The 24,344-nt window shown below is 36.4% G+C and overlaps 1 protein-coding gene across 2 annotated transcripts in view; it reads left to right on the plus strand.

Moving 5' to 3' along the window:
• The window catches only part of LOC121423432 (protein sidekick-2-like), an 86,589-nt gene that overhangs the window by 21,730 nt on the left and 40,515 nt on the right, over positions 1–24,344 (plus strand). For both annotated transcript variants that reach the window (XM_041618767.1, XM_041618768.1), the window contains exon 3: positions 21,863–21,927. The gene's annotated coding sequence lies outside the window, so the exon portion shown is untranslated. The remainder of the gene's footprint in view (positions 1–21,862; positions 21,928–24,344) is intronic.

A 24,344-nucleotide genomic window follows, 5' to 3' on the forward strand; every position in this document is an offset into this window, starting at 1 on the left:
GAATAAACTATTGGTCAGTTGGTGCTCATGTGATATATTTTTCTGGGAAAAACTTTTCGGAGCTCAATGAAATATTGAGCTTGTGTACTTCTTCCCTGGCAAAAATATTGAAAACTACATGTATGCCGAGCTAATGCTGCATTTTGGTCGGTTAACAGCAGGACGTATCTCCCATTGGGAAACCCTTGTACATGTATGTATCAATAAGCACCAGAATATGCTACATGCATGACCAATATGTTGAGAAACATACTCAGCTTGCAATTATCTGTCATTTGTAAAAACATAAAATAAAAAAATAAAAACATAACAGAAAAATTACATAAAAAATAAGATGAGTATTAAACTTTACAGAGACCTTTATGACACACCTACCTGATCTATTTTCAAAGGAAATGAAGCCAGGGATGAGTACTGCTTTAAAGGGATGGTCCAGGCTGAAAGTATGTATCTATAGCTTCATAAATAGAGTAGAATTCACTGAGCAAAGTGCCGAAAATTTCCTCAAAATCGGATAACAACAATTTTAAAGTTTAGCAATATCTTGTGAAAACAGTCATGAATATTCATCAGGTGGGCTGATGATGTCACATCTCCACTTGTTCTTTTGTATTTTATTATATGAAATTAGGTTTATTCAAATTTTTTCCTCCAAGAACTAGAAAAAGTGGATTGACAACTGATTTAGTGCATTAGATATTTATTGCTGCAACTTATTTTGTTAAAAAATAATATAAGGGAGACAAGTAGGAAATAATGAAAAAATTGATTTTATGTAATAACATAAGAAAACAGAAAGTGGAGATGTGACATCATCAGCCCACCTAATGAATATTCATGACGACTGTTTTCACAAAATATTGCTAAACTTTTAACTTCAATAGCTTTATTATTTGTCATCCGATTTTGATAAAATTTTCAGCATTTTGCTCAGTGAATACTACTCTACGTATTAAGATATAAATATTTTCAGCCTGGACCATCCCTTTAATAACCATTAGTCTTCCATTTCGATATACAGTTTGTCCCAGAAAAAATGAAACTATTTTTCAGAAATACCTGTAAAAATCAATCATTAAGGATATTTTTACTTTTTCTCTCACACCAATAAATATATTGTAAAAGACTAAGTAGTTAGTATTTGATAAATCATTTTATAGTCTGGTCAGTTAGCGGAATTATGTGGACACGGTGGACAAAAGCGTGATTTTTTCTCCAGACCTTTGTTTATGTATAAGAATTAAGAATGGGGTATGCTCCAAAAAATCTGGCTGCAGGAACCGTGAAAAAATGGGTGAAAATGTCAGAATTTATGAGTTCAGATTTGTCTGATATATAGACTAGCGCTAGTGCAAAACTCAATAGCAGTGCATTATTTTGCATTGGATTAGTTCTTGAATTCAGACCCCTTTTGAACAGATCTTCTGTTTGTCCTCGCATCTCAATGCACCAAATATCTGAATGAAGATGCTAACCAAGCCGAAGGGTGACGGTGGAGGGGGTTGAATGTTGGTGTGTGTGTACATATTTTGGTCTTGGGATAAAGGTGTGCAAGACACATTTTTTGCATGTGTTGGAAATTGTGTTGCCATGGTAACAGTGTATTATTGCAAATATAAGGTAAAAATCTTGCAGTTAGAACCACTTCCTCTGTTTTTAACCGATTCTCATGAAATTTGGCACACACATTGGTCTTGAGGTGAAGATGTCTAAGACACACTTTTGTGTGTCTTTCAGAAATCTTGTTGCCATGGTAACAACATATTATATGGCGAAAATTGGGGAAAAAAATTACAATTCAAACTGCTTCATCAGTTTTCAATCAATTTTCATGAAATTTGGCACACACATTGGTATTGAAGTAAAGATGTACTAGGCACTTTTTGTGTGTGTTTCAGAAACTGTGTTGTCATGGTAACAAATTATCATATGGCAAAATTTAGGTAAAAAACTTGCAATTTGAACTACTTCATCAGTTTTGAACCAATTCTCGTGAAATTTGGCTCACACATTGGCCTTGGGGTAAAGATGTGCAAGAACCTTTTTTTTGGCATTTGTCAGAGAGTGCATTACCAAGGTAGCCACATATGATAGCCAGAAATGTAGGAAAACTTATTGTGGATCAAACTTCTTCCCCTGTTTTTAGTCAGTGCTCATAAAAATTGGAAGAAATATTCATCTTAGGGTAAAGATTCATATTAAATTCTAAATATCTTCTCTGCATTAAAATGTGGGGGTATTAATCACCTTCATTAATATTTCTGGGTTTGGGGGAAGGGGCAGGATTAGTCCTTTAAATCTGACATCAAAGAAGGTTAAAGGCAGTGGCCATTAGAAACATAAAAATGATAAACACTCTTAAAAAACGCATCCCCTTAAGGGCATATAGGCTGGAGGTACACTGGGTGAATATGAAACCTTCCGCTGAAGCAGAGGAGTTCCAACACTGGCAAGCAAAACAAAATGTGTACCCCTTCTACTTTCAACAGCTGATTTTCCAAACCTTAGTTCCACCTCCCCAAGATGTGCACCCCTTCCCATACCACTTTTAGTTCTACTTCCCCATGCTCAAACCAGTCTACACCTTTGTCCCTCAGGGGTCAATGCATTTTTAAAGCTAGACATTACTCTTTTTTTTTGGGGGGGTGGGGTCTTTAGAAAATGACCTCATTAAAATTACAGTTAAAGGATTATGACTATAGGAACTTAACACCCCTCCCCCGAAAAAATAGGGGGCTGATAATACCTTTTAGCAGAACCCCCCCCCCCTTCAAAGGTAAGAAGAGTCCTTTGCACTAAAATTACACGAAGAATTGTAAAACTTAATATATAAAAAGACAAAAACAAATACGTACTCAGTCTTTTATTCATATTCCGTTCCTACTCTTTCTTTTTAACTTTCTCATCACTCTTGATTTTGAGCTTCACCATGCCATCTCCTTCTGTTTCCTGTCTCTCTCTAAGTATATTTTTTCTGACATATTTTAAAGTGTACCTTTAATCATGCAACTAATTATTATAGAAATATAAATATATACAAAAATATCTGCACTTGTTTTAGAAATTCACTTGCAAATCCATGACTCAGTAACATACACCTATGTGCACAATAGATTTTAGCCTTATATTTTCTTTCATTTAATTTTTTCAGTATATTTCTGTGACAGCCCCTGCTTCATGCTTCAAATAAAACATTGATTAATTGGACACCGGAAACTTTTTTTTTCAAAGAAGAATGTTTGAGGCTTTAAATTAATATGCTGAAGTGTAAAGGATTTCCCCCTTTTTTTTGGGGGGGGTGTTAAGTTCCTAGTCGTTATAATTTCATTTTAATCTTTATGTGGCAATTTTCTAAAGCCCCCCCCCCAAATAAAAAATGTAAGGGGTGTTTTTTTAAGAGTGTTTAAGTTCCTCATGGTCATGGCCTTTAACCTTCTATATTTTTATGTTGTCAGTTTTTAAGGACCTTCTCCGCCCCCCCCCAAAAAAAAGCCTATAAATATTATTGAAGGTGATTAATACCCTGCGCTATTATATGACGTTATAAAGGGAAATCAAACCCAAATAAACACATGTTTTTAGAGGAAAATGAAAAATCAGACAAGTTTATAGGTCAAAGTTTGAACAATATCGGACAAACCATAACAAAGTTGTGAACATATTAAAGTTATAAACATTGGTAATCACTATACCCATGAAGACTTCAAATTGACCGCATATGTGATGTCACAGTGATTTAAGAAGGCAAGGATCACTCTTCCATGTACTGGAATAATTAATTAGCTAAAATTTCTTTTTTTTTAAGTTTTACTTCAAATTATATCTTTCTTTCATGAGGACACAAAACATACTACCGGGTTTATATTACGGCCCCAATGGAATAGGGATTTAGGAGAAAACCAAAAATCCTGATAACTACTAGTCTTATGGGAAAGTTGTCCTTGCGGCCCCACCCCTTGTCATAATTTACTTACCCAGTTGCCAATTTGAATTCTACATATACTAGTAGCCTTAGGGATCTTAATTTTAAAGCAGCCATAACTTTAGTTTGCTTTAAAACTTTCACCATTCTTATTTTTCTCCTTTTCCATGCACAAAACATTATGACCAAGGCTTGATTCCCTATTAATACTGAATATGAATCGTTACCCAAAATGGATATTTGTGTCAACTTTTATGAGCACAGGCTGAAAACTGAGAAGTAGACTGATCCACAATGAGTTTTCCCCATATTTCTGGCTAAATGTGGTTACCAAGGCAATGCACTCTCTGACAAAAGGTTCTTGCACATCTTTACCTCAAGGCCAATGTGTGAGCCATAATTATTTCATGAGAATTGGTTCAAAACAACAACAAAAAACTGATGAAGTAGTTCAAATTGCAAGGTTTTTACCTAAATTTTGCCATATAATATGTTGTTCCCATGGCAACACAATTTTGGAAACACACACAAAAAGTGCCTTGTACATCTTTACTTCAATACCAATGTGTGTGCCAAATTTCATGAAAATTGATTGAAAACTGATGAAACAGTTTGAATTGTAAGGATTTTTCCCCAATTTTCACCAGATATGTTGTTACCATGGCAACAAGATTTCTGAAAGACACACAAAAGTGTGTCTTAGACATCTTCACCTCAAGACCAATTTGTGTGTCAAATTTCATGAGAATCGGTTAGAAAAAGAGGAAGTGGTTCTCACTGCAAGATTTTTACCTTATTTTTGCAATAATACACTGTTACCATGGCAACACAATTTCCAACACATGCAAAAAATATGTCTTGCACACCTTTACCCCAAGACCAAAATATGTACACACACACCAACATTCAACCCCCTTCACGGTCACCCTTCGGCTTGGTTAGCATCTTCATTTAGATATTTGGTGCATTGAGATGCGAGGACAAACAGAAGATCTGTTCAAAAGGGGTCTGAATTCAAGAACTAATCCAATGCAAAATAATGCACTGCTATTGAGTTTTGCACTAGCGCTAGTCTATATATCAGACAAATCTGAACTCATAAATTCTGACATTTTCACCCATTTTTTCACTGTTCCTGCAGCCAGATTTTTTGGAGCATACCCCATTCTTAATTCTTATACATAAACAAAGGTCTGGAGAAAAAATCATGCTTTTGTCCACCGTGTCCACAAGTAGGGCATTTTTGACTCTAACAGACCATACTATTTAGAGCGACAATAAAAGTCATGGCATATTTGAAACGATTTGAGCTGAAACTCAAAAAAGTGAAACCTATTCACCCTCATTCAAGATAAAAATGAATTTTAAACTCTTCTTGTTTTCACATGCACAAACTATGATGTTACAGTATGTGTAGCAAAAGTAGAAAATAAATGAACTTAATACATGTATTTGCTTCACAATAATAATTGGTGATCCGGTTTCTTTTTTTTTCTTGGTCAGACTGTACCACTGTACATGTACATGTACAAGGGTAGGCTGTATATTTAAACATGCACTTATTTCGGAAGGAAAATGCTTGGAGATTGTGATGACCTGAACAAATCCGACAAGTTTTAATTACTTCCTGCTGCTAGTCATACAGAAAGAGGAAGAGACAAAGGTGCAACAAAGATGGACTATTAGGCTTTTTACACAGGATTTTCTTAACCCCGGACTCGCTAACCCCGTACTATCCAGTTACCCCGTTGTTTTTTTTTTTTTCCTTTTCACACATGCCAAACTTTCTGCCTAACCCCGGCTAAGGAATGCTTGCTTTTCAAACACGAAACTCGCCAACCCTGGACTAGTGATGGTAGCTCATGAATATTCATGAGCGCACTTTTGGGTCATCTGGGTCATATCCAAGATCATGCATGCTTTGAATCATTTTTTTCAACAAGGCAAGAACTCGATCATTCATAGTACTGCACTTGAACTTATTCAGGTGTTAGGCTTGTATAATTACAATGTTATTGGCTTGTTATTTGCTCATGAAGATTTATAAAATACAATAAAAGTTTCAATTTCAATTGTATCAAACCGTAGATGCTATTTTTGATTTAACTAAATACATGTTGCCTCAAAATAGACTAGTTTAATAACAAGTGGATGTCGATGAACACGAATCCCAACCCCCTGATTTGGGTTAGCCAGCTTATTGTGGCTGCTAATAAAGAGATAGTGTGAAATGAAACCGGGCCAAGAAAATGTGGGGCTAAGCCGCTAAGCATTAGCCAATCACAGAAGTCCAAGTTGCATGTTTATCATGCGCAGACGTTAACCCCGGCTAAGAAAATAATTGGGTTTAAGAAAGACAGTGTGAAAAGCATATATGAGAGAGAGGAAAAAGTGATAGAGCAGGAGATTGAAAAAAAGGGGGGGGGGACTGACCCAAAATTTACTTTATTTTTTAAATAATCTAATTCGAACAATTCACCATAGTCAGCTTGTGTACAAATTAATAGTTCTGATTGAATCATTTCACTTCAAAATTGAAATTTATGTTACACACTGCGCACAGACGTCAGGATAACTGAATTTTAGTTTTGTACTATTAGGCCAACTTCTGGAAATAAATACTAGATTTATTATTTGGTGTATGGCCCTCTCCCTATGTTTTAATTATTCTTGTTGGAAAATGAAAGAAATATTACATTTTTGTGAATCCTTACATGTTTACTTGTAGGCGTATGTACAGTATATGTAGGGGTATTTTCATGCACAAATATAAGAAAATTTAGACTAGAAATTATAAAAATATTTGCTGTATAACATGGAGGTCTACGGTATAAAAATGTATGGCTGCTTGACCACTTCTTGCAAACATGAGCTACATACATGTACATGATGAACATACATGTACATGTACATTTAAAAACACAGCCTACATTCTCCAATCACTGTGCATTTGTCCAAGGAGCGCTGTAAAAGTAATTACCCCTCGAGCTCAGAGAGAGTCATTAGATCGTTCACGTCATTGAAGGAGGAAGGAGGCTAGAGTCAATAGGTGGTTTCAAACCGCCTCGATCACAAGAATCCCCGTTAAATTACGGGAACTGTTTTTGGCTAAAAATACCCATTAATTATTCCTGCATTCACACCGCCCCGAAACATACCCTTCGGGATATGTTCCTGAAGTTACGAGCATGCGCATAGTATGGTCTGATAAGCAGGCAAGGCGCGAGATTCACCCACAGCTCCCGCGCCCAACGACACGCCGGGCTTAAAGTTCCCGTAATTTGCTTTCACATCGCCAAATACCTACGACCTTGGAAAAATCCCCACGAAAGTTCTCGTAATTTCGCCAAGTACCTACTATTTAGTGGGTGTTTTCTCTCGGGGAGATTACACGTAGTTTGCTTTCACATTACCAAAATACCTGGTATTTTCTGATCGGGGTAAATTTCCCGATCAGAGAATACCTGGAACTGACGAACTTCGAGGCGGTCTGAAACCACCTAATGCGTCAATCAGGAGATGAAATTTGCAAGCCTCGTCTACTTTGTTTCCATTATGTGGAGTTTCTAGTGTGGACACTGGACAGGACCGTTATCCCAGTCTACATGATAAAGGATTTTATGGGCAGTTATTGTATGTGGAAAACCCAAAACCCGAAAAAGTAAAACCGAGTTTTAGGGCGACGGGCGGGGCCTGGTCGGGGAACCGTTTCGACTCAGGCCTAGTGTCAACGCAGCTCAAGTGGGTCGGTTGACTACCGATTCAAAATCTTTTCATACAAAAAATACATGGAGTGTAGGTACATGTACATGGCCATGGTATGCAAAAGCACAAGTGCACGTCATACATGTAGATTTTGGATGGATGTGAGAATCAATGATGTCGTTAAATTACTATTAAAGAATTTGATTTGCACAGTGAATTTGGTCATTTTGTTGTAGCAGGGTTGACAAGGCATTTAGATGGGCTGTTGCATGTAGATGACAATGTACAATCAGTTCAGTGATGTGATCTTCGCATTTGAAATGCTGTTAAAACTAAAGGACACTTCACACCAAATTCAGCTCATGGGACTGTATGCTGCAGCAGATTACATAAAATGTTCTTTCATTGATTATTCTCATGTCTTTGAACCCCTCCCCCATGTTTTAAGGGTAAAAATTGTGTGGATTGAACATGACCATGTTCAAACATCTCTGGAAGTAAAGAGGGTACTTGATCTTCACTGGATAATTGTAGTTTTGTGTCAAGTCAAAACAAGCTCATTAATAGGGAAAAATATCTCTTTCGCATTTTTCATTTGATCAAATAATGAAGTTTTTTTTCATCCTAAGGGTTTTTATGTTCTGCAATATGATATATCAGCATCTGTGATTGACATTATAATGATCCTGTTTACCACTTCATTATTACAAAATTATTTGAAGAGGACCATTAGAATGAGAATGCTGTCCTTTTAATAGTAAACAGGTAGTCGGGTTTATTGCTAAAAACTCTCGTGCAAAATAATTTCAAAGGTAGCAATTGTCCTCCCAGTTGATGTTGTCACTGCACAGTCACGTCCAATCTCTCATTATACACCTACGTAAATGTAGGAAATAGGGATGATCAATTATTTTTTCCTCCTCTCAACCTATGTACAGTATATCACCCCTGAAATTCTTCTAATCGAATGCGTTGGGTGGCAGTCTTTTTTTCTAGAGTTGCCCCAGGATCAGCCACACACAATATTTAAGAACATTTTTTTAGAAAATCAATATTCTACATGCGGCAGAATGATGGCTTTTGCATTGTACCACATAATTGCTTCAAATGAAAAAAAAAACAGCAGCACTTCAAATCAAATACCCCTCCCCCACGATTGAGCAGTATCTCCCCAACATGAAAATAAATCGCTGCTACATGTAGAATTTATTTTCTAATAGGTTACTCAGTTTTGAGCCATAAAATGCCTTGGAGCTTCACCAAGGTACATGTAGTGTGGACATGACTTTGAAGCACAAGCAATGTCTCATCACTTAAGATTTGATTTAATTAGCAACCTACATGTTCTAAAATCTAGTTCTTGAAATTTGTATGAAGTATAAAATATCGCCCATCAATCATTCATAATTACTGTGTAGGCTTTTAAGTGGACAAGTACAGTATGCATAATCTAACACAATCATAATTGTTGATTTGAATAGCACTGCTGATAGATTGGTTCCCTGCTCTTTGCCTCGTTGAATAGCAGCTGAAGCCCTCATTGCTTCAAACAATGCAGTAAAAGAGAAAGGATAACATTTCCCAGGATCCACTTGTAGAAGCACCTTGTCCATTCAAATGTAAGGGCCTATACAGGTACATAGTTCGTTTGACAACCATAGCGAGATAAACATAGGACAAGGAGGCAGACTCCTGACAAGAATTTCATGAGGAGTGTCTGAAAGTATCCAAGAAATGTACTCTCAACCAATCAGAATTTCATCACTGATCAATTCTTACTGTGTTTACACTTAATCGGCTTTTGCATCGGCTTTTTCATAGCGTGTAAACGCGAATAACTTGCATCGGCTCGCGGTACAGAACAGGCAATTTTGCACCACCAAAGTCATCCTAGCTAATGAATATTCATGACAACTGTTTTAAAAAAATATTGCTGAACTTTAAAATTAAATAACTTTGTTATCTGTTATCCGATTTTGATGAAATTTTCAGCATTTTGCTTAGTGGATTCTACTCTATTTATTAAGCTATAAATACTTTCAGCCCAGACCATCCCTTTAAGTATAATTTTGGTTTGTAAACTGTACATGTACATGTAGATGTCATAAAACCTGCAGATATATCCTAACTTTCAACATTCAAAATCTATTTTATAGTGGCACAAAGATAGATCCCTGAATTTGAGATACACGATTACAAGTAAATTTATATCATCAACCGCAATATGTTTCCATCACCCTGGAATTTCTGAAATGATGACTTAGTTATTCATTGATAATATGCATTACTGAATATTTTTTGTTTAATACCACTTTATAAAGCTACAAAATATGGTGCACGTGCATGTACATATATTTTATCCTGAATAAACCCTTGGAAAGTTGCATTGCAACATGAAAATGTCTACTTCAAACTAAGTGCTTTTTCTTGGACTACCTAGATATCTGCTTTTATTTGTGTCTTCATCAGAGACAATCACAAACAGGAATATAATGCATTATGTACTCTCCCTGTGAAGGGAAATATAACGGTGCACCCCTTGGCAACATGGGTATGTAACCCCCCCTGTATCGTGGTTGGTACGAAAATCATGCTATGTTTATCATGTATCTGTGGATGATCAAAGTCTTCTGAGAGTTTGCTCTCTCTATTGGGTGCTAATTTTAGTAAACCTCCCTGGGAGCAAAAGATCTTGATCGTAGTGACCAGTGAGCATGCGCTTCCGTCGTGAAAGATACGAGATCCCCGTTGAAAGGAACTTCTCATCCTGTACCTCAGGGAAACTGAAAGAAAGAATAGAAGTTCAGGAAAGAACAAAATGACTGAGAACAACGTGTAAATAAAAATAAAATGAACTGTATGCATGTTTTATATCTCTGGGGTGTACTTGCAAATGGAAACCAGTAGTCTTTAAATTGAATAGGGTTCATAGAGTATGATAAATATCATACCAGAGGAGTGTTTCTTACAGCTGTTTGTGAAGTTATGAACAAATTACCCACAAAAACATGGAATCTATGGAAAGCCAAAGTGGGGTTTCTAAATTTTATTCAGTTGTATTCATAGTACTGAAATATGAAGATGCTGGTTATTTTTTTCTACTGGTGTGACTGTGACCTGTCACTTTCTGACCAGCTTGCCACCAAATATAATACTGGTCCAAACCTGAAATCTACTGGTCTGGATAAGCTGAAATCCACCTACCACAGTGGTTGCCATGGTTATTAAACAGTATGGTGATACCATTATGGCAAAAAGATGATTGTTATGCTTTTAAAGCACAGGTCATTCCTTAAATTGTGATTGAATTAGAAGCTGAATCAGTGATTTAGATTTTGAATCTTTGACAAATTTACTAAATAGGACTGCCTTAAAAAAATTGAGAGGTAATAGAGTTAAGTTGCATAAGCCTCCATGTTTAATGAAAATATGCGAACAACTATATCCCTGGTAGAATTGTTTATCAGGAAGTCAAAAATAGCTCCCGCTGTTACTGAACATCTTACTTTGTTTATGTCTCACATTTTATTGACAACCCTATGACATGAGGGGATGTAGATCTGCTCTGAATATCTTACATCTTCGTGGATGGTTGTTTGTCTGCTTAGTTGTCATGGCAACATGTGACTTCTAGTCTGCAAATACAGACTTTACATGGAATGTGTACTGCAAATCCTTTACACCCAGCACTGAAGAAAACTGGAAAAACACCACTGATAGAGCTGCCAAATATTAAGAAAAAAAGTCATGTTTTATGATTTTCGTGCCAAACTATGCCACTATGCTTTTGAGTCAAATCCACCTCAGAAAAATGTTGATTGGAATCAATAGAGAAAAATCAGACAGGCACAGTGCTGAAAATTTCATCAAAATCGTATGTACAATAAGAAAGTTACGACATTTTAAAGTTTCGCTTATTTTCAACAAAATAGTTATATGAACCAGCCAGTTACATCCAAATGAGAAAGTCGATGATGTCACTCACTCACTATTTCTTTTGTTTTTTATTGTTTGAATTATACAATATTTCAATTTTTACGAATTTGACGATTAGGACCTCCTTGCCTGAAGCAAAAAATGTTAAAATAATGGAATTCCACATGTTCAGGGAGGAATGAAACTTAATTTCACATGATAATGACGAGAAAATAAAGATATTTCATATGATAAAATACAAAAGAAATAGTGAGTGAGTGATGTCATCGGTTCCTCATTTGCATACCGACTGAGATGTGCATATAACTGTTTTATCATATGAAGCAAAACTTTAAAATGCCATAACTTTTTTTTTATTTTACATCCGATTTTGATGAAATTTTCAGTGGTATGCTTGTTGAATTTTTCTCTTTTTATTCAAATCAAGTTTTTGTTGGGGTGGACTTGTCCTTTAATTATGCTTTTGAAGTAGAATAGGTATGTACATATTTAATACACAGATAGTAATACTTCGTGCAGTTGAATAATTTACTTGCCAGACTCTGCAAGCTAGTGCCTTACAAGAGTAATGTACATGTACATGTAGTATCCTGGATAAATATACTGTACCTTGGCAGCCATCATATTGAGTTGGCACACTTGGAATTTATGAGCATTTTGCATCTGTTCTATATACATATACATGTATTACCTCTCCTAAGAAATTTATAGTACTTCATGGCACACATGAAATTATGACTTTCAACTATAAAAAATTATGACTTTTGAGCTCCTGGATTACTACTTTTTACTTTTAAAGGTTGAAAGCTCTGCACTGAATAAACCAAGCAATAAAAGTTGTGCGGGCAATAAGGATAAGGAAAGATGGTTGCATGTGTTGTTCAGTAGGTGTAGCATCTCATACGCTAACTCCATTTTAGAGATTTGAGTCACGCAGGAAGTCGTGTCAGAATACATTTTCAAGTGACAGGTTCAATGGATCGATCAGCTGACTTGGCATGTTCCCTCTTTTAATGAAGTCACAGATCCTGTCAGGGAATAACATTTGGAAACTGCACTGCATTGCTATGTGTGGGACTGAAGATGATCGGAACAACATTGTTAGCTCAATATTGAAGAAACAGTATTTCAGATAATACCATTCTGTGGTTAAAAAAAAAAGAATGGTTCACGATCAGTTTCAGAACGGCAATGCAATGTTTGTGATGCTCTGATTTGGCAAAATCTCTCATGAAATGTCCTCTGAATATCCATTCATTAAAAAATACCAGCAAAAATGCACCGAGAGCCTGATTTAACAATTCATGAATAGGGCCTATATTGATATCATTCTTAGTGAGGGGATTGCCACTGCTTTAACAATAAAATAGTTAAAGTGATAATTTTTATGTCAATTTTCCCATCAGGATCGAGTGCATAAAAAATAAGTTCATTGAGTTGAAAAATTATCTCTTTGTTTTCATTTTTTGTCAACTTGAAACTTACCCTGGTATTCGAGTTGAAAGTGATAGGCCTACATCTGCCAAAACTGCAAGAGAATTATTTTTAATGTCAATATGGTATTTTTTCAATACATACTAATACTATATCTTCAATGCAGGTGTAAGAAAAGAAAAGAAAGGAAGTTACGCATCTCAATCAGAAACGCCATTTATTATGCACATCTTGAATTAGGGCCTGTCCCTTTCTCCTCATCTGAATCACAAATGAGCTTACACCTTGATCCACCTGTAATACTACAGGAATAATTTGTCTATTCATATTGTTTTGGTTGACTTTAGCAGTCTTATGCTATTCTCATCGCTCAACTTTTGCTCAGTTTTGAAGCCACAGAATTTTTATAAAATACTGTTTTGTAGAAATCAATATGAAAGTTTGAAGTTTGTTTTTTTGTATGATTCTCATTGCTGAGAAGTTTCTGAACAAGTGTATCACTTATACCGTTTATACTGAAGGCGAAGTGGAGTTACTCCGGAATAACTCCGGATTGAGTTTATACGCTTGTACTGCGGACCGGCTTTAAACCCCCTTTCATATTGTCAAGCACCGCAGCGGTGTATCCGCAGTCGTTGCCATGGTTTCCAAGAGAGTTCGCGCCATACGTGTGGCGAGATCACAGCGATAAGCACATACCGCATTTCCGGTGCGGAGTAACTGCGTTTGTAACCCTCTTCTCGAAGTGGGTTGAGTACTCCGCTTTGAATCCGGATCGAACTAATCTCAGAATTTTCATATTGCCCTCCAAAGTGGAGTAACTCCTCCTGGACTCCGGACTAACTCCACTTCGGCTCTCACTATGAAAGGGGTATTAGTTTGTTTTTACTTTTTTTTACTGCTCCCTTTTCTCAAAGTATGATTATTTATCAACATACAAACCCTGTGAATGAATAATTCTTTTGAAGTGCATGTTCTTTATATTGATATTTCTTTTTTTTTTACATCTTCAATCTGTATGTTCAAGTTTTAAAAAATTATTGTGAAACCCATTAAATAACTTGTATTCAACCTATTTTTTTTGTTTTTTTTTGCTGTGTTATAAATAATCATCTTTTATGTTGGACATATTCAGCAGAGAAATTTATGCATGCTGCAAGCTAGCAACTAGTTGGTGGCCAGCTTAATAAGCGATTGCAAGCAAGCAAAAGAAAGCTTGCTTTCTCTGCATGCATGAACAATCCGCTAGCTAGTGATTAGCTAAATGTTGTGCCAGCTTCAAATTTCTTATTCAGTTGGTACTACTGACCATAAGAGAAAAATGTTTGTTAAACCTCAGGAAATATTCAAACAGTCCCAGGGGTGGCCATCCTCTGCAATAGATTTGCATAAAAGGGGAAAATAATAGATTGAAGGCTTGGTTTGGGTCATGAATTCATACGGACCTGGTAAACCAGGATGGTGGCTGTACAATGGCAGATGGTTTCCAAATGTTACAAGTGAATTCAGATACAATCGACATCCAGCGCCACTTCCATGGATGGCCTGGAACGATGACCTGCTTTTCAATCTGCTCTTTCATTTCAGCGCGACAGAGGTGTGTTGGAAAGGCAGAACATGAAGGAATTCTGTGTATGAAAGTATAGGGCTTGGCTGTTGAATTGATTGTCTTGGTATTCTGAATCTTCAATCAATTATTATCTTTGTACATAATTTCAGGTTTATTTTTGTACACCCCATTCGCAGTCCTGCATGGATGTCTTTCAATATTTGTCCCATTTATTTCAATTTATGCCAGTAATTACGGAACACCCAGAAAGATGACCTAATTTTGATCCACTCTTTCATTCTCATTGTTTCATTAGCTGCATCTTTGTTCCTTTCATTTGATGCAATCAACCTTATCTGGAGATTGCAATGTTTTCAAATTCTGTTGACATAAGGGATTTTTTTCATTCAACCATTTTAAACCAATGTTACTTTAATAGGGCCTTTTCACACGTGAATCTTGAATCATCATTGTAATGATGATTACAATCCGTCTTTAGAATCATTGTACCATTCACACCTCTACTCGAAAACTGTGATTTGAATTTGAATTCCTGAGTGAAGGCAGTATTGTGTCCTTGGTGACTTGTCAATCAAAACACTGCGTCGCAAATACAAACAAAATTGAGTGCATTACAATTGTATTATCTACGGAAGTGCTGTAAGCTCCACCCCTGAAAAGATATTTTGAAGGTCAAGCCTTTCAGACATAAAATTTGTACCATAATTTGAGTGAAACTTAACTGGAATTCACCTCCGGAGTAGAATTTGAATTCATGATTATGATTCTAGTTTGGTTTCACACATGCTAAAAAAAATCGTCATTAGCTTTATTTTTTACTGGAATCATTCAAATTACGATTTTTTTTACCTTGTGAAAGGGCGGTTAGAAGTTTGATAATAATAGAATAGAACAAAGAGAGATCAAGAAAGAGGGTGTTTCAGGGCAGAGCTACAAATATAATGAAGGCAAAAGAATGAAAGAGAAAAGGAAAGAAAATAGAGAGGGAGTGAGAGAGAGAGGGGGGTAGTAGGTGTACAAAGGTTTATAGAGAACTAGGAAGGATGCAGTAAACATTGTACAACTTCCTTTTATAGGTAATTTACTTCATTAGTGCTTTGTTAATTTCATTCTTTTTCAATATGGTATTGAACTGAAGACATATGTCATAGATCACCTTGGTTGCTATGCATTTCTGCTATGTTGTCTGCTTCACTTGATTTAAAGGGATGGTCCGGGCTGAAAGTACATGTATGAATAGCTTAATTAATAGAGTAGAATCCACTGAGCATAATGCCAAAAATTTCATCAAAATCGGATAACAAATAACAAAGTTATTGAATTTTAAAATTTAGCAATATTTTGTGAAAGCAGTCTTCATGAATATTCATTAGGTGGGCTGATGATGTCACATATCCACTTGTTCTTTTGTATTTTATTATATGAAATTGGGTTTATTCAAATGTTTTCCTCCAAGAACTAGAAAAATTGGATTGACATCTGCTTTAGTGCATTTAGATATTTATTGCTGCAACTTATTCATTATAAGGGAGATATATGATTCATTCAAGTATGAAATAATGAAAAAAATGTGATTTTATGTAATATCATAAGAAAACGGAAAGTGGAGATGTGACATCATTAGCCCATCTAATGAATATTCATGACGACTGTTATCACAAAATATTGCTAAACTTTAAAATTCAATAACTTTATTATTTCTTATCCGATTTTGATGAAATTTTCGGCATTTTGCTCAGTGAATTGTACTCTATGTTTTAAGATGTAAATATTTTCAGCCCGGACCATCCCTTTAATAGTGAACAGCTGCGTAAAGAAACTGGTGTCACACTCTCGGTTTGTGCAGACATGGTATGGATATTTGTGGTTATTGTTTTTTACCTGTCAGAAATGCCTGTTTCATGTATACTGAAGAGGTATTCCATAATGTTACGCTGAATGATTCAGGAATTTATGTGTAGGATATTTTTACATGTATTATGCTGAATGAATCAGGAACAATGTGTGGGTTGTTCCGAAGAGGTGTTCCATAGTGTTTATACACTGAATGAATTTGGAATTCACATGTAACCATGCAGGGAGAACTGGGTTGAGCCTGTTTAATGTTATTCAAGGATGAGAGATCATGAGAAATAGAGAAGTGAGTAAAAATGATAATTTACCATTGTTTTCAAAATAATCTAATGTCTGATTGGCCACTTTTCATGATGCCTAACCATGGATTTATTCTGAATCCTTGAAATTGTTGATTATTTAACTCATGGTGTATCTGTTTTACATTAATGTATTTTCATGCTCACTGCTCATGATTATTTTGCGGCCTTGGAACTCTCTTAAAAATGTATCGGCAGTCATATCCATGCCCTGCGCTGTCGGTGTTCATCCATGCTTTCGACTTAAAAATGAGAAGAAACCGAAAATGAGCTGATGGGGTAGGGTTTAAGGACAGGTCATCCGATTAAACATGCAATGGACGCATCTGCCTGCACTAATTCAATCACTAAAAATAATGGCTTTATACTGCATGCTGATAGGATAAGATGAAAATAACGCCATCATAGATTTTCTTAGGGTTCGCCAAAGAAAACAAGGCTTGTCGGGTTCATCTAGGGGTGAGATGGAACGAGGGAGTAATTAAAAATGGCACTGATTGAATTTGAGGGGCATTTTGAGGCCCGTTGACGGCACACAACGTGTATATCAGAGTTGTCCTTCCGATCCCGTCGTCCATTATGAAATTGTGAAGAACGTTTTGCAAGGTTTATTGATTTAGAATTTAATATCACTTTCTGCATTTTCAATAATGACAAAGCTGAATTTGTGATATGCAACATACATATAGGCCTTTTGTATGAACCTACATGTACATTCAATATTTGAAAGTAACAGTAGCATTGTTGATGAAAACACATTATCTAGGTTAACCTATGCTTTTGCTCTGATTTGAAAAATCAAATTTTATAGACACATAAAATGAAAATTCCATGATATAGATATAAAAAATTGAAATTTATTACAGAACAAAAAAAAAGAAATTTTGTATCTTTTAATGAAACGGATAGGCTATATATTTGAGACAATTTTTTTTTCTATTTAGGGCAGTATGATAGTGTACTAAAATTACTCCATCAAAACAATGAATAGAAATAAACCAATGATAATATATTGATGATAAATAAGGAAGTACCGGTATAAAATATCAACAAAAATAAAAGTAGAAAAAGTAAACCTTATGTTGCTTGTGTATCTTCATTTGCTTAATATCACATTGCATTTCTCCATGATAAAAATAGATTTTTTTGGTTTCTGTCAGGAGTAAAAAGGTAAAGTGATTATTCTCTTTAAATTAAATGGCATTTATGCAAGTGAAGATGAAATGAATCTTTATGGGCCTTGTATTAACATAAATCTCAGTGATTGATTATGTGGCGAATTCTACAATTGATTTCATTGAATTATTGTGTATGATCAGTCGTAAAATCAGTCCCACAATCAATCGCTAAGCATTATGTTTCGGGAGTCCTGGATAGCTTTCATCCGAAGATTCCCACAGTCTAGTTGAAAAGGAGCTCTTAGGGGTCAACAGGCATTCTTCTCACCTGTGGAGGTGACCCGACCCCGTGACCTCTGACCTCCCATCTTTTCCAGTGACATCTTTAAGCAATATCATCTCATGAGGCACATCAAAATCTTTCCTTTATGATTATTGTCTGTCAATGTACTCCCTGGGATGTTTCAAGCCTCAGATGGAACATCTTCATCGGCCCTAAATTCAAATCATTACACGATGAGATTATCTCAAGTGAAGATGATAACGACTAGGATATTATTGATATTCTGATTCGTGTATTAAGCCAAGCTCTCATACATAAGAAGCATCTACAAGCGCTTATATTACCACGGTCATCGGATCCAAATTGCCAGCACACAAAATATAGGTCAACATGTCCGTACATACAAAATACAGAAGCATATTAGTATTAAAATGCAATTAGCATGCTATTTATTAGTTTCAACCCAAGACAATTGAGTGTGTGATTAGAGTGAATGAGTGTGTGATAGATACAATTTTCTATTATAATCATTGCAGAAAGGGTCTCCAGAGATCAAGCTCAAGTCCCTTTGTTTCATTGGTTGAAAGTCAAGTCGGGTTTGATTTTTTGAGTTGCGTTTGTTCCCAACTCTTCTGCAACAGGCCCTTGAACTAGTCTGCAGGCACAGACCCTCGGTTTTCGCAATTTGCATTATATTGCATTAATGCAGAGTCTGAAGTAGTGAGACTAGATTCACTATGTATTACGGCTGTCTCTTTGACCTAGACATAGGCCCGTATTCTGAATACGGGTTTAACTTAAACTTAGGTTTAAAGTTGTGTAAGTATGGATGGCCAATTGTTACATAAATCACAAACAGCAGAGATATCATGTTTCAGCTCATTTGGCTCTCAAATCATTCATAATTGTCTAGGAAGTATAAAAAAGATTATTGTCCTCTTCATCGACGAATCAGGAAAGAGCAGAGTAAACATAAGACAACTCAATAAACAAATTTGATACTTTTGGCCTCCCATACTTAAACTACAATTTTAAACTTGAGTTTAAGTTAAACCTGACTTCAGAATATGGGCTATAGAGTTTGGCATGTAGTCTTCACTTTAGACATAGTGTAATTGGTTTAAAAGTGTCAAATGAAAGTCTGTGTTTGCAGACTACCATTGGACTGCTATAAATTCACGAGTTTAGGGGACACTCAGATTTTGGCTAGGAATAACTTTTTATTCATGATCCATACCATCTCAGTCTACTTCAGCATATTCTGTAGACCAGGGTCCTGTAGTATAAAGCTTAGTGACTGATCATGGGACAGATTTTTACGATTGATTGTTACATGATCAAACTTAAAAATCAGCCGATCGGGCTAAAATCTCGAGCAAACTCGGGCTGGTGCAGCACTGCCTGTTGGGCTGATGGAGATTCGCTCCAGGTTTCTCTTTTACCTGTTCAAAACCAGACTCTGCTATAAATAACCACCTGTTTGTTTCTTCCCCTCTGATTTGCCAAGGCATCAACATATGGAAGTAATGCCCTTGAATTTGGAATTGTATGTAATGCGTTTTTAAAAGCGATTGTCATATTTACATGTATATGGAGATGGGCTTGTAAAAGGGACTTCTTGTCTATAACAGACTTGTGATTTACTTACTGTACATATAGGTCTTTGACATGTAAAATACAGTGGAGGATTTTTTTTTCTTGGAGTGTTACGGCTCATGAAGTTTGAATTCTGGAATCAACTATGCTGAGGTTCATGGAGGTACATATGTTTACATGTACCAATCGACCCTTTTGGCCAGTAATTTGAAAAGGAGAAGTTGTCAACTCAACAACTCCGAGCTTTGGGTGTTGGCTTTCGGCCTGTATGGTAGATTTTCGCTGGTGGGCTTGAAGTGTGCACCAGCCCAAGTTTTCAAATAATCATGCTATTTCTGATCCAGCAAACTATCCCGATCTGAACTATCTTGAGAATATTTGCAATGGAAACACAATCATTGCGATAGTTCACTGGATTAATCTTGAGATTGCAATCCTAAGTCAACTAGGATTATTTTGCAAAATAGCGTGCTATTTACAAATTATCTATTCACCGCATCAGATAGGGACAGTGATTTTCCGTTTCAAAAAATTGCCTTTTCCGTTTCAGAAAATCTCAAATTCCGTTTCAGCATGTCAGAAAACGGAAATTCCGTTTCCCCATAGACTTTGTACACACGGAAAAGTGACAATTCCACATTGAATAGCAAAATTACACGTACCGTACACTCGCACTGGTCAAAATTGTATCTGCTACTGTACCAACAACACAATAGAATCCGTTCTAATCGGATCTATGCGGGTATATATGATATTTTTACAAAGAAATTTAGCATGCATACATCCTCATCTTTCACATTATTAGAATTATTTCACAGTTAAATGATATTTCATTGATAATTTTGGGGGATTTTTGACAACGTTATCATCAGTCAACGGCGTTTGCCAATCCGCCATCTTGGATTTTAAGACCACGATATCGTACTGTTACATCTTCAAACGTAGAGGACAGCAACACACGACGTGTAGTTGAACCATATGATATGTGTACAGTGCAGTGTTAAACCCCAACCCGGTCGGCCGGGTACGGGCGCGGGGTACAATCGAGTGTGCTGATGTCGAGTGCAGTCACGATGTGTGAATTGTCATGATTGTAGCGAAGTGAGATCGTGTTTTCTGGGGTTTTGTGGCCATTTAATATTCTCATTTTGTTGTGATTTTGGAGTAATTTGTGTTGCTATTCTGTGTATTTTGAGGGAAAATACGTTTTCCGTTTGAAATGCCACTTTCTGTTTCAAAAGGCCCTTTCCGTGAATTCCGTCCGTTTTCCGCGATCACGGAAAATCACTGTCCCTAATCAGACCATAATGCATTGATGCCTCGCTCGAGCATGAATTGCTCTCCTTGTGCCGGTGGAGATGTAGTTTCTTGAATCTCGAGATCACTTGCAAAGAGGGCTGATCGGGCTAAAATCTCGAGATTGAGCAAACTAGGCTGGTGCAGCACCGCCTTTTGAAGCCGGGTCATCTTCTGTATACATGGAGGCCTGCCTCTCCTTGGTTTACGCTTGATGGAGTTGCCAGGAGAATAACTGATGATGTCTTGAGATAGCCGACTCTGGAGAGCCACTATAGCATGAGCTGAACTGCTGGCCTTCTCGCAAAGGACAAAATCCAGAAAGTCTGGTGTATCTGAAGATCTTAGGTGCACCATCCGTCCAGAAATCGGAGAACGAAGTCAAGTAGAAAGACCGAGTCCTTGAGTTTATACAAGTGATTCTGGAGAGCCATCAGAGTGTGAGCTGAACTGCTGGTCTTTGCCCAGATAGACTTGCTGAAGATCTTGGGCGCACCATCTATCCAGTGATCAGATCAGAAAGACACCCACTGTGTCTACCCGTACGACAGAAAACCTTCCTGCTTTGTTCCCTGCCTTACAAACAGAAAAATGGCAAATTTAATTTTCCAGATTTAGTCTCGATCAAGCCTCCGACATTGCTTTGTCCATGACCTTTTTTCATGCTTTCTTTCCTGTCTGTCCCCACCACCTGTTTTTATAGGAATGTATTGATTTTTTTTATGCTTCTGCCCTGGGAAGGAGCTTTAGTTTGTAATGAAATGATAGTGGCGTGATCATTTGCCAGGGAAAGAATCTATCATCGGGCTTACTGTTTTCTGATCATGGAATTAATTTTGTTATTTTCAGATCTCCGGGATTTTATGTTCGCATCCTGTGCGATCGTTTTGACTGACCGTTTGTCATCAACACAGGTAAGCCTCTATTCATGTTAAGTAGACCCTACTGTATATCTTAATATTATGCTATTAATTTTTCATGGATATTAGCTTTCATTTTTACATCACGAAACATCAGCAAGCGTGTCGGCTCGAATGTACCATATGGGGTTGCTGTTCTTCTGAATTGAAATGGGTGGAATGAAGCTTATTCATGGTAACATTTTGACACTAGGCCAGGTCTTTTGTGGTTAATTGTTTGATTTTTTCCTGTGCAGTTGGTTAAATGATATACATCTAGTAATTGATGAGGGAAGAAGGACTCATTTTAATAGTGTAGCCTACATTCAAGTTCAGGATACCTTGGCCTTCCAATCCATACACAGTTCATTAGCAAACCACAAGGCCAGGATGTGATTAGGCTTCATCTGCAGACCCCTGACTTCGCCATGCCTCCTAAACCTGCATGCATATAATTGCACTTTTCCATTGCATGGTTTGAAAACAATTTTTATCACATTAAAATTCCTGGCTGGTAATGCCTGGTATAGTATAAATTACTGTAATGTAGCTACATGTATGTACATGTAGGCCCTTAATGATGAAGACTTGCATGCATATGCAGGTCTATACACATTCAATTAAATTCAAGCATTTATTTCCAAAAGTACACATAGTGATAGCAAAATTGTATGCAGCAAAGCAAATATACATCCCTCAAAAAATATAAATATATATATAGGCCTATATCAACAGAATACTAGCAATACAAACAGTAGTAACTGAAAAATAAAAATTAGGACTGACAATTAGTTCTGACATAAGATAAATTCCATTGTAATGATAGCAATAGCATGTCCTTCAGGACAACATAAAAACTAGATTATTAAAGGTTACAGTCCAATTGTTTATTGGAAATCATTATGCATTAATTTAATGGCTCCATTATATCTTAGCCTGACAGAGAGGGGAATGGGAAGTACAGAGTGGGGCATGGGGCAGTATTCATGAAGATTCATGAAACAACTATAATATGGCATTTAAAGGTTTATTTCATGAAGACTACTATTTTGTTGAAGTGACCTTTCCTACTGTGGAGATGCACTTTCGGTTTTCACAGTCAGGGGGGAATTACCTTGAGACAAATTGTACTCCAGAGACTGTGATAGTGAGTCTACTATCCTCTGAACACATTACTACTGCCCCGCCCCCTTTTTCTATTGATTCTACATAAGCACTTTGCATTAGGCCCTTCTCCATTAGCTCAAGATTTTTCAAAATATTCAAATTATTCTGCTCTTTTTGGTCCAGAAGTTTATCCTTATCTCATAAAAATCTCACGATCATTTGAAAGGAAAACACAATAATTGAGTTATTTTATGAATTTCATCCCCAAAAAGCATGGTTTTGTAGTTACATGTAGGATGATAAATTCACTACATGTCATTTAGATAACTTAGATCCAAACTTCCAAAGTACTGTTTTCTGATGGGCAAGGTACCATTCCCCTCTCCTTGGAAGGGAGGGGGGTGGGGGATATGGACGGGCTTCTTGGATCTGGAGATTATCCCAAAGTGGGCTAATCATAAGCTGGATTCTCAATATGGAGCATTCTCAGATTGAAATTAACCGCTTATTGGTTACTTAAATGGTTGTCCCCCCCCCCTCCATTGAGAATGGGCCAAAGTTCGTTGACCTTTCTCTGAGGACAGTATTCTTCAATGATGTCCATGGTTGTACTTTTCTAAGGCAATGTCGCATGTTGTGTCAGGTGATGAAGTAATGAGCTCACTGTTTTCAGTAGGAAAAAAGAAAACAGTGTTTTATTTTAAATGACAACTTCAATCTAGGGAAAAATATCACCATAAAACAAATGGTCCATATTGAACCAGATTGAACCTCTCCATACATGTAAATCAATTATGTGAACCAGAAACACATAGGTTGAAATATTTTGAATATGATTTATTTTTGAAGCACATAAGCTACATCCAGAATTTGAAATTCAAGCATTTTTCTCTGACACTGGATTGGAAATTTAATGATAAAAAGATACAATGTTGCAGTTTGCAAGTCGGCCTAATTGTTGACATCTTTTTCCACTTTTTTGTAAAACATCTTTTTTTTTCTTGTGGAAACTCCAAGAGACAACAATATTATCCTTCATTACAAACAATGGCTAATTTGGACTCCCAATTCAAAGATACATAATAAACATCACACCCCCCCCCCCTCCAAAAAAAACCGAATTCTCTCATTTTCAAGTTATGCCAAATATTGGTTGTTAAAAAGGAAATCCCTGTGTAAAGAAGTAGAAGTTCATGAATAATAATACCTTTATGGATAATGGCAATATATACGATGGGATCAGGTCGTGAGTAAGGCGACGGTTCTTATTGCGGATTTCCTCTCCATCCTACCAGCCATGTGTTAATTGCTAGTCTGCCCCTGTT

This window comes from Lytechinus variegatus, chromosome 11, assembly GCF_018143015.1.
Source record: "Lytechinus variegatus isolate NC3 chromosome 11, Lvar_3.0, whole genome shotgun sequence".
Classification (NCBI taxonomy): Eukaryota; Metazoa; Echinodermata; class Echinoidea; order Temnopleuroida; family Toxopneustidae; genus Lytechinus; species Lytechinus variegatus.